This window comes from Rana temporaria, chromosome 5, assembly GCF_905171775.1.
Source record: "Rana temporaria chromosome 5, aRanTem1.1, whole genome shotgun sequence".
NCBI classification, from domain to species: Eukaryota; Metazoa; Chordata; class Amphibia; order Anura; family Ranidae; genus Rana; species Rana temporaria.
The window spans coordinates 68,087,939-68,097,069 of record NC_053493.1 but is presented as its reverse complement, the minus strand read 5'-3'; positions in this window follow the sequence as shown (position 1 = coordinate 68,097,069).

Sequence of the window (9,131 nt, the reverse complement as noted above, 5' to 3'; positions counted from 1 at the left end):
TGTAATGTTCCATGACAATGGGTGTAATAACAGTCGTAACATAGCGAGTGTTCAGGACACATGAACATAAAAAAGGCACAGCTTGTTAAAATGAACGAGCACAGCAGTGTCACATCCAGGCAAAATCTACAAACATTTCAGTCTCTGGCAAAGCAAATTCAATTATGTTTTATTGTAATAAAATCACGATGTTAATAAACATCCCCTTCGATCAAATTCCCTGCTATACGCATTACACGCAATGCTATCCTAATGATGAACGAATGTAAAATATTATCTGGTCTGACTGACTGCCATGTCTGATTATCATGTTCTGATCATGTCTGGGCACAGTTACAGTTTGATTCAAGCTGGATACACACTGTTAGCTAGATTCACGTAGGGTGTCCTAACTTTGCGGCGGCGTAGCTTAGCGTGTTTACACTACGCCGCCGTAAGTTAGCGAGGCAAGTACATGATTCACAAAGTACTTGCCTGCTAAGTTACGGCGGCGTAGCGTAAATGCGGCGGGCGCAAGCGCGCCTAATTCAAATTCGGCTAAGGGGCGTGTTTTATGTTAATGGGGCTTGACCTGACGTGATTGACATTTTTTTGGAACGCCTACATTTCCCAGTGTGCATTGCGGCAACGTACGCCGCACGGGGCCTATTGATTTAGACGTGGACGTAAATGACGTAAATCCCTATTCACGGACGACTTACGCAAACAACGTAAAATTTTCGAATTTCGAAGCGGGAACGGCGGCCATACTTTAACATTACTATTCCAACTATTTGTTGGAATAACTTTAGGCCTGATAAAGCGTTACGTAAACGGCGTATCTGTACTGCGTCGGCCGGGCGTACGTTCGTGAATAGGCGTATCTAGTGATTTACATATTCTACGCCGACCGCAATGGAAGCGCCACCTAGCGGCCAGCCTAAATATTGCACCCTAAGATAGGCGCAAGCCGTCCTATCTTAGATAGGTTTAAGTGTATCTCTGTTTGAGAATACACTTAAACTTAGGTCGGCGCAGATTCAGAGTTAGGTCGGCGTATCTACTGATACTACCTAACTCTACCTGAATCTAGCTATGTAAGATAATTGGAAGAAAAATTCTGTATGAGGAACAATTGTTCAATTTTTGTGTAACTTGTACACAACTTTCGACATCCGATTTAGACTTTACAAATTTACATTTCTGAAAGGACAAACTGTAATATCCAATTTGTTAAAGCGGAGCTCCACCCAAAACGGTGTAAAGTTGTACTGCGGCAGTTTGGCACGGATGCGCGAATCAGCATCATTGTACGTCGGATCTTTAAAAAGGCTGTGATCGCTCCTCACAGAGACAGAACAGAGATCTGTCAATGTAAACAGATCCCAGTTCTGCCATGGGAAAAGAGAGAGATCTGCTGTTCCTAGAGATCAGGAACAGCTTTTCCTTTCTACTTCCTGTCAGTCGCACAGTTAGAAACACCTCTCTAGGACACATTTAACCCCTTGATCGCCCCTAGTGCTAACCCCTTCCCTGCCAGTGACATTTATACAGTAATCAGTGGCTATTTTTACCTCTAATCGCAGAAAAAATTTCAGTGGTCCCAAAAAAAGTGTCAAACGTGTCTGATCTGTCCACCGCAATGTCGCAGCCCCGCAAAAAAATGCAAATCACCGCCATTAGTAGTAAAAAAAAAAAATTATAATATAAATCTAAAAAAAATAAAAATAAATCTATCCCCTATTTGGTAGATCCTTTAACTTTTACGCAAACCAATCTATAAGCTTATTGCGATTTTTTGAAGCTGTCAATCAGCTGGAGGTCCCTCCCCGTCACCATTTTCTTTTGGTGTCAGGAAAACTTGTCAGAAGTGACTCTTGCTGATAGCAGAGGAAGGAAGCATCAGAGAGAAATTACACTTAGTGCTCTTATTGAGACAAGTACACACTATAGAAGGATATGCTTTGTTCATATTTCATATCTGAGGTTTACAACCACTTTAAAAGTAAATCTGTGCAAAGGGGCTTATTTGGCCGCTGTGTCCCAATAGACATGAATGGAACTGCCTGCACATGGAAGCATAGAATACCTGTGCATCCACACCACTATTCTCACAGATGTACACCTGTGTGAACAAGGCCTAAGCCCTACTCTACATACTGACTGAATCCTGCACCACGAGCCTCTGCCACATAAGCAGATTTTCAGGATTTAATCGTGGGGGTTAGAATTCTTTCCAGGTATCCAAGCTGCTGAGATTGCCCCTCACTTTATCTGGTGTGTTGGGTTGCAACAGGGTGTCACCAAAAGAGTAAATGAGGGGAAATCTTTCCTACCGGGACACAATCTGCAATAAAAGTGGTTCCAATCCTTCCCAACTCTGAAACAAAGAAGGCATTTTGGCTGGAGTTATGATGAACATTAATTAATAAACATTTAAATGACCACGGTAAGTGTTATTCAGTGTATGACTTAAAGTCTTTTAATTGCTGTCTGTGTAGCATAAGCCGTCTGTGCTGTAAACATGTTTGTAGTTTTGATCTGCAGCACGGCACGCTCCATTCATTTCAAGGTGACCTCTCCTGCCTAATTACCATGTAGCTTACAAATGACTCAGCTTAGTACATCTAATTAATGTCTCCCAGTGCACACAGGAACCCTGTTGCTGAATTTACTTCCTCACTTGTAGTGTTCTTCTCTTTTCATTAAGATATACATGAGGGGCCAGATCCACAAAAGAGATACTCCGACTTAAGTGCTGTTCAGTCTGTGTGTAACTTTGGAAACGATCCTCAAAAGGCTTTTTCCAAAGTTAGGCAGAAGATCCGGCATGTGTAATTGAATTACACTGCCGAATCTTAGGATGCAGTACCGCATCCGCCGCTGGGGGCATTTCGAGTCGAAATGCCGTTTCTAGTATGCAAATTAGCACTTAAGGCGATCCACAAAGCTTTCCAGCTTCCTTTTTGCGCCGTAAGTGTTATTTTGCAAGTGTAAAATTAGGGCTGGTTCTACAAAGTGTAAACTAGTCACACCATGTAAAAGCCCATTCCAGCGACGGCATTTGGTATGCTTTCCCGAGGGAGAACTCCACGGCAATTTGTAAAAAACAAAACCGGCATGGGTTCCCCCCCAGGAGCATACCAGGCCCTTAGGTCTGGCATGGGTTGTAAGGAGACCCCCCCACGCCGAAAAATTGACGTAGGGGGTCCCCCTACAATCCATACCAGACCCGTATCCAAAGCACGCTACCCCGGCCGGCCAGGAAAGGAGTGGGGACGAGCGAGCGCCCCCCCCCTCCTGAGCCGTGCCAGGCCGCGTGCCCTCAACATGGGGGGGTTGGGTGCTCTGGGGCAGGGGGGCGCACTGCGGGCCCCCCCACCCCAGAGCACCCTGTCCCCATGTTGATGAGGACAGGACCTCTTCCCGACAACCCTTGCCATTGGTTGTCGGGGTCTGCGGGCGGAGGCTTATCGGAATCTGGGAGTCCCCTCAAATAAGGGGGCCCCCAGATACCGGCCCCCCACCCTAAGTGAATGGATATGGGGTACATCGTACCCCTATCCATTCACCTGGAGGCAAAAAGTAAAATTTAGTAAACACACAACACAAGGCTTTTTAAAATATTTTATTATTCTGCTCCGGATGCCCCCCCTGTCTTCGTTATTAGCTCAATTAGCAGGGGGGGCTTCTTCTTCCGCTCTCCGGGGGTCTTCCACTCTCCGGGGGTCTTCCGCTCTCCGGGGGTCTTCTCCGCTCTCCGGGGGGGGGGCTTCTCCGGACTCCGGGGGGCTTCTTCCATCTTCTCCCCTCTTCCGCTGTTGACTCGGCGAACCCCGGTTCTTCTGCAGCTCTCCGGTGCCTTCTTCTTCAGCGCTGGCTGCCTGCTATGTTTGTGTGTTAGCTCGATTTCAAACAGGCAGCCAGCGCGGTCTTCTGTGGCGTCAGGGTCTTCTCTTCCTTTCTTCCGATGTTGCCTCGTCGCCTGTTGTCGCTGTAATGATGGAAGCGCGCCTTGCATCACATTTATATAGGCATCACCGTCCCATCATGCTCCGGCAGGTACCCACGTGGTGGGTGCCTACCCACGTGCACCCACCACGTGGGTACCTACCGGAGCATGATGGGACGGTGATGCCTATATAAATGGGATGCAAGGCACGCTTCCATCATTACAGCGACAACAGGCGACGAGGCAACATCGGAAGAGGGGAGAAGAACAGAAGACCCTGACGCCACAGAAGACCGCGCTGGCTGCCTGTTTGAAATCGAGCTAACACACAAACATAGCAGGCAGCCAGCGCTGAAGAAGAAGGCACCGGAGAGCTGCAGAAGAACCGGGGTTCGCCGAGTCAACAGCGGAAGAGGGGAGAAGATGGAAGAAGCCCCCCGGAGTCCGGAGAAGCCCCCCCCGGAGAGCGGAGAAGACCCCCGGAGAGCGGAAGACCCCCGGAGAGTGGAAGACCCCCGGAGAGCGGAAGAAGAAGCCCCCCCTGCTAATTGAGCTAATAACGAAGACAGGGGGGGCATCCGGAGCAGAATAATAAAATATTTTAAAAAGCCTTGTGTTGTGTGTTTACTAACTAACTTTTTGCCTACAGGTGAATGGATAGGGGTACGATGTACCCCATATCCATTCACTTAGGGTGGGGGGCCGGTATCTGGGGGCCCCCTTATTTGAGGGGACTCCCAGATTCCGATAAGCCTCCGCCCGCAGACCCCGACAACCAATGGCAAGGGTTGTCGGGAAGAGGTCCTGTCCTCATCAACATGGGGACAGGGTGCTCTGGGGTGGGGGGGCCCGCAGTGCGCCCCCCTGCCCCAGAGCACCCAACCCCCCCATGTTGAGGGCACGCGGCCTGGCACGGCTCAGGAGGGGGGGGGGCGCTCGCTCGTCCCCACTCCTTTCCTGGCCGGCCGGGTAGCGTGCTTTGGATACGGGTCTGGTATGGATTGTAGGGGGACCCCCTACGTCAATTTTTCGGCGTGGGGGGGTCTCCTTACAACCCATGCCAGACCTAAGGGCCTGGTATGCTCCTGGGGGGGAACCCATGCCGGTTTTTTTCTTTGAAAATTGGCATGGAGTTCTCCCTCAGGAATGCATGCCGCTGTCATTTTTTTTTTTCCCCGACGCAACTTTTTTAAGCCGTCGCGATCCTCAAAACTCGGCGTAACGTAACTTCGCGCATGTGCAGTACGGCCGGCGCGGGAGCGCGCCTCATTTAAATGGGACTCGCCCCATTTGAATAGGAACGCCTTGCGCCGGCGGAATTTTAGTTACACAGCCTTAAATTTCTAGATAAGTGCTTTGTGGATCAGGCACTTAGGTAGAAACTTTAAGGCAGTGTAACTTAAATGGGATTTTTTAAGTTACGCCAGGTTTTTGTGGATCTGGCCCGAGCTCTCTACACAGATACATAGGCTGGCCGTACAGTAATCCTTTTTCTTTTTCATTCAGTCAGCTGGTTATTGCTTAATACTGAGCTATTTTTTATTGAACGCACTGATAAGTGCTATAGCCGGTGGCAATGATCGCTTGGGAAAAACCCGACAGGAAGGTTGTACAGAAGCTGATCAGTAAATTGAATTCTGTATAACCAGCCTGCCCATACTTGGATCTAAATTTGGCCGGTCCCTTCTGAGACAGTTGAATTTGAATCCATGTATGGCAGCCGTCAGAGCTTTTTTTCCTCAGAAAATAGATGCAGGAACCTGACCACGAGTTCAGGGGTGCTCTGCATACACAGTATGGAGTTCAGCCTTCTTCCATGTCTCACGTTAATCCCTCCTTCAGATCAGACCTCTATATGCAACCCCCCTCCAATGTCCCCATCTTCCCCCCTCCTTAAAGCGGGGGTTCCGCGGGAAAACGTTTTTTTTTAATAGCTTTTTGTAACACTGATACTACAAACAAACGTGTACTCACCAGTCCCAAAGTCCCAGCCGCTAGGATGACGATTTCCCTGAAAAGTATATTTTATAAAAATTTATGATGGACATGGCCATCTTAATTCCGGGCACTCTGAAGCCCTCCTGTACATACTTCCGGGATGCGGTGAATGCTGTCCCAGCATTCACCGCTCTATCCCACGCATGCGCAGTGTGACGGTGAGCCGCGCCGTCAACACTGCATAGTTGCTATGGCAACGACCGCCAGCGTCCTGAAAAGGACACTTCCCGCTGTGACCGTCATGAGGAATAGACCCTCGTGATCAATCCCACAAGGCATAGCGGCGATCGCGACACGCCCAGTCCCGCACACCTAGAACCAGGAAGTGCCTGCTCCAGGACAGGAAAACAAGGTATGTAGATTTTTTATAATTTTTTGAACTGCGGATTAGTAGTAGACATTCAGGCCACTATTATTTAATGCTAAGTTGTGAAATCGGGTGAACCTCCACTTTAAGAGCACCACCACCTTTGTTGCTGTATTAGGCTGAAGCACCCAGCCGGCTCTAGTACCTCTCGCACACTGTAGGTGGCTCTGGCTCTCTGCACCCTGGGCACCTGCATCTCCCTTGTCCTGCACCCAGTGGGAGCCACTCAGGGGAACATATTGTTTGGAGACGAGCTGTCATTTGTAAACACAGAAGCCGGACATGTGTTAACAAGTGACAGTGGTGAGTAGGGAGCGGAAGGCCTGAGCCAAAGGTGGTGGAACTGAGTTCCACCAAGTTCCAGCTGAAAAAAAGCCCTGACGGCCGTAGAATACAAGAGGGGTTCTACTCGTTTTCCCATACGTAGTAGCCATTGTTTTATGAATATTTAATATCTTCTTTAAAGAGACACCATGCAATAAATCTCCTCCAGCAATTGCGATATCCGTGTGCTATCCTGGCCAGCATATTATCCAGGTCTTTTTCCAAGCTTGGCATCCTCAGCCATCTTGATTGGTTAGTCCAGGATGACGTACCCCCCACACATGCACATAGGTTATAATAATCTAGACACCAAGGCATCAATGCCTTATTTATAGGGGGGGAAGGGGGTATTTACCCTGGGACACCTATAGAACAATATAATAACTAAAATATAATTTTCTTTTATTAAATCTCATATTGGGAAGTAATATTTTTACCCTGGAATGTTTTTTTATTTTGGCAGTTTTGTTGGGTAGATTGTTAAGTCAGCCATTGTTATCTACAGAATCTAAAAACCACATAGCTGACTAACTATGTGCTTTTTTATTTGCCTTACCTAAAATCTGCTTGGAGTTCAGGCATGTATTTACATGTATACATGTATTTACTTTGATTATATTTAACCTTTCTATGTAGGTATAACTTGTCATTTTCAATGAAATGTAATAAATGGACTATGAGGTGTATATTTGTGATTTGCTATGTATTTTAATTCCGCTGTATGGGCACTGTGGCTATACCGCCGGCAAAGTGCAGATGCAGTGGCGCTTTGTGGTGGTTTTAACTAGGGTTGTCCCGATACCACTTAATTAGGACCGAGTACAAGTACCGATACTTTTTTTCAAGTAGTCGCCGATACCGAATACCGATACTTTTTTTAAATGTGTCCCCAAATGCAGCCATGTCCCCCACATATGCAGCCATGTCCCCCCAGCCATGTCCCCCACATATGCAGCCATGTCCCTCTAGCCATGTCCCTCACATATGCAGCCATGTCCCTCTAGCCATGTCCCCCACATATGCAGCCAGGTCCCTCTAGCCATGTCCCTCACATATGCAGCCATGTCCCTCTAGCCATGTCCCTCACATATGCAGCCATGTCCCTCTAGCCATGTCCCTCACATATGCAGCCATGTCCCTCTAGCCATGTCCCTCACATATGCAGCCATGTCCCTCTAGCCATGTCCCTCACATATGCAGCCATGTCCCTCTAGCCATGTCCCTCACATATGCAGCAATGTCCCTCTAGCCATGTCCCTCACATATGCAGCCATGTCCCTCTAGCCATGTCCCTCACATATGCAGCCATGTCCCTCTAGCCATGCCCCTCACATATGCAGCAATGTCCCTCTAGCCATGTCCCTCACATATGCAGCCATGTCCCTCTAGCCATGTCCCTCACATATGCAGCCATGTCCCTCTAGCCATGTCCCTCACATATGCAGCAATGTCCCTCTAGCCATGTCCCTCACATATGCAGCCATGTCCCTCTAGCCATGTCCCTCACATATGCAGCCATGTCCCTCTAGCCATGTCCCTCACATATGCAGCCATGTCCCTCTAGCCATGTCCCTCACATATGCAGCCATGTCCCTTCAGCCATTTCCCCCATACCTTTGCCGTCGAAAGCCGCCGCCGCCGCATGGAGAAAATCACAGCATTCATTTGAATAGCTGTTTTGCACGTGATTTGCTATGCATCACTGACCTAGCAGCCGGGACACCGCTCGAATCTCTTTTTAAGACAAAGTCTCTGCCACAGACTTGGAGAAAACAGAATTGTTTCAATGGTCTCTGCCACAGACCTGGTGAATGAGTATCAGAAAGGAAACCTCTGCCACAGACCCTTTTGAGGTAAAGTTGCGTCTGAATCCTCTTTTTAACGTCACCACAAGTACCGAATGAAAGAGGAGTAGATCCTTCAGTGTCCGGTCACCTCGATCCCCGATGGTTCATCAGAATCCCACAGCACAGCCAAGCTGAAACAGAGACCCAAATTTTAACTAATTAACAATGGTCAGAGTTACTTAACTCTCTGACCCCCTCTAAATTTCAATAGCACCGGTTCTGAAAAGTAACCAGGCGCTACACCCTCCCCCCACTTAAATAGACACTGTCCTCAGTGTCCGAATAGAATGGTGTTCAATCCTGAACACCTTACCTGAATCTGCATACAATAAAAGAAAGAGATAGAAAGATATAAACATTTTAAAATATAAAAAAATTACTTTGTACAGATATTCACAATGGTACATTATGACATTAAACATTCCTGACTATCTATCCTGCCCCATTCTCCAACAGTTTTGATAGATGATCAACAACCTGTAAAACAAATGGAGAAACACACACAAAAAATATACACATATAGTCACTGAGGGTGAAATTAAACCGCACCCTCTTAAATGAAGGCAAAATCTCCTTTCCTCCCAAAGAGACACATCACAAAAAAAAACGAAGTGCTGAGAATTTCTTTAGTTGCAAGGCTTAAAAGAAATATATGTACAAGTTA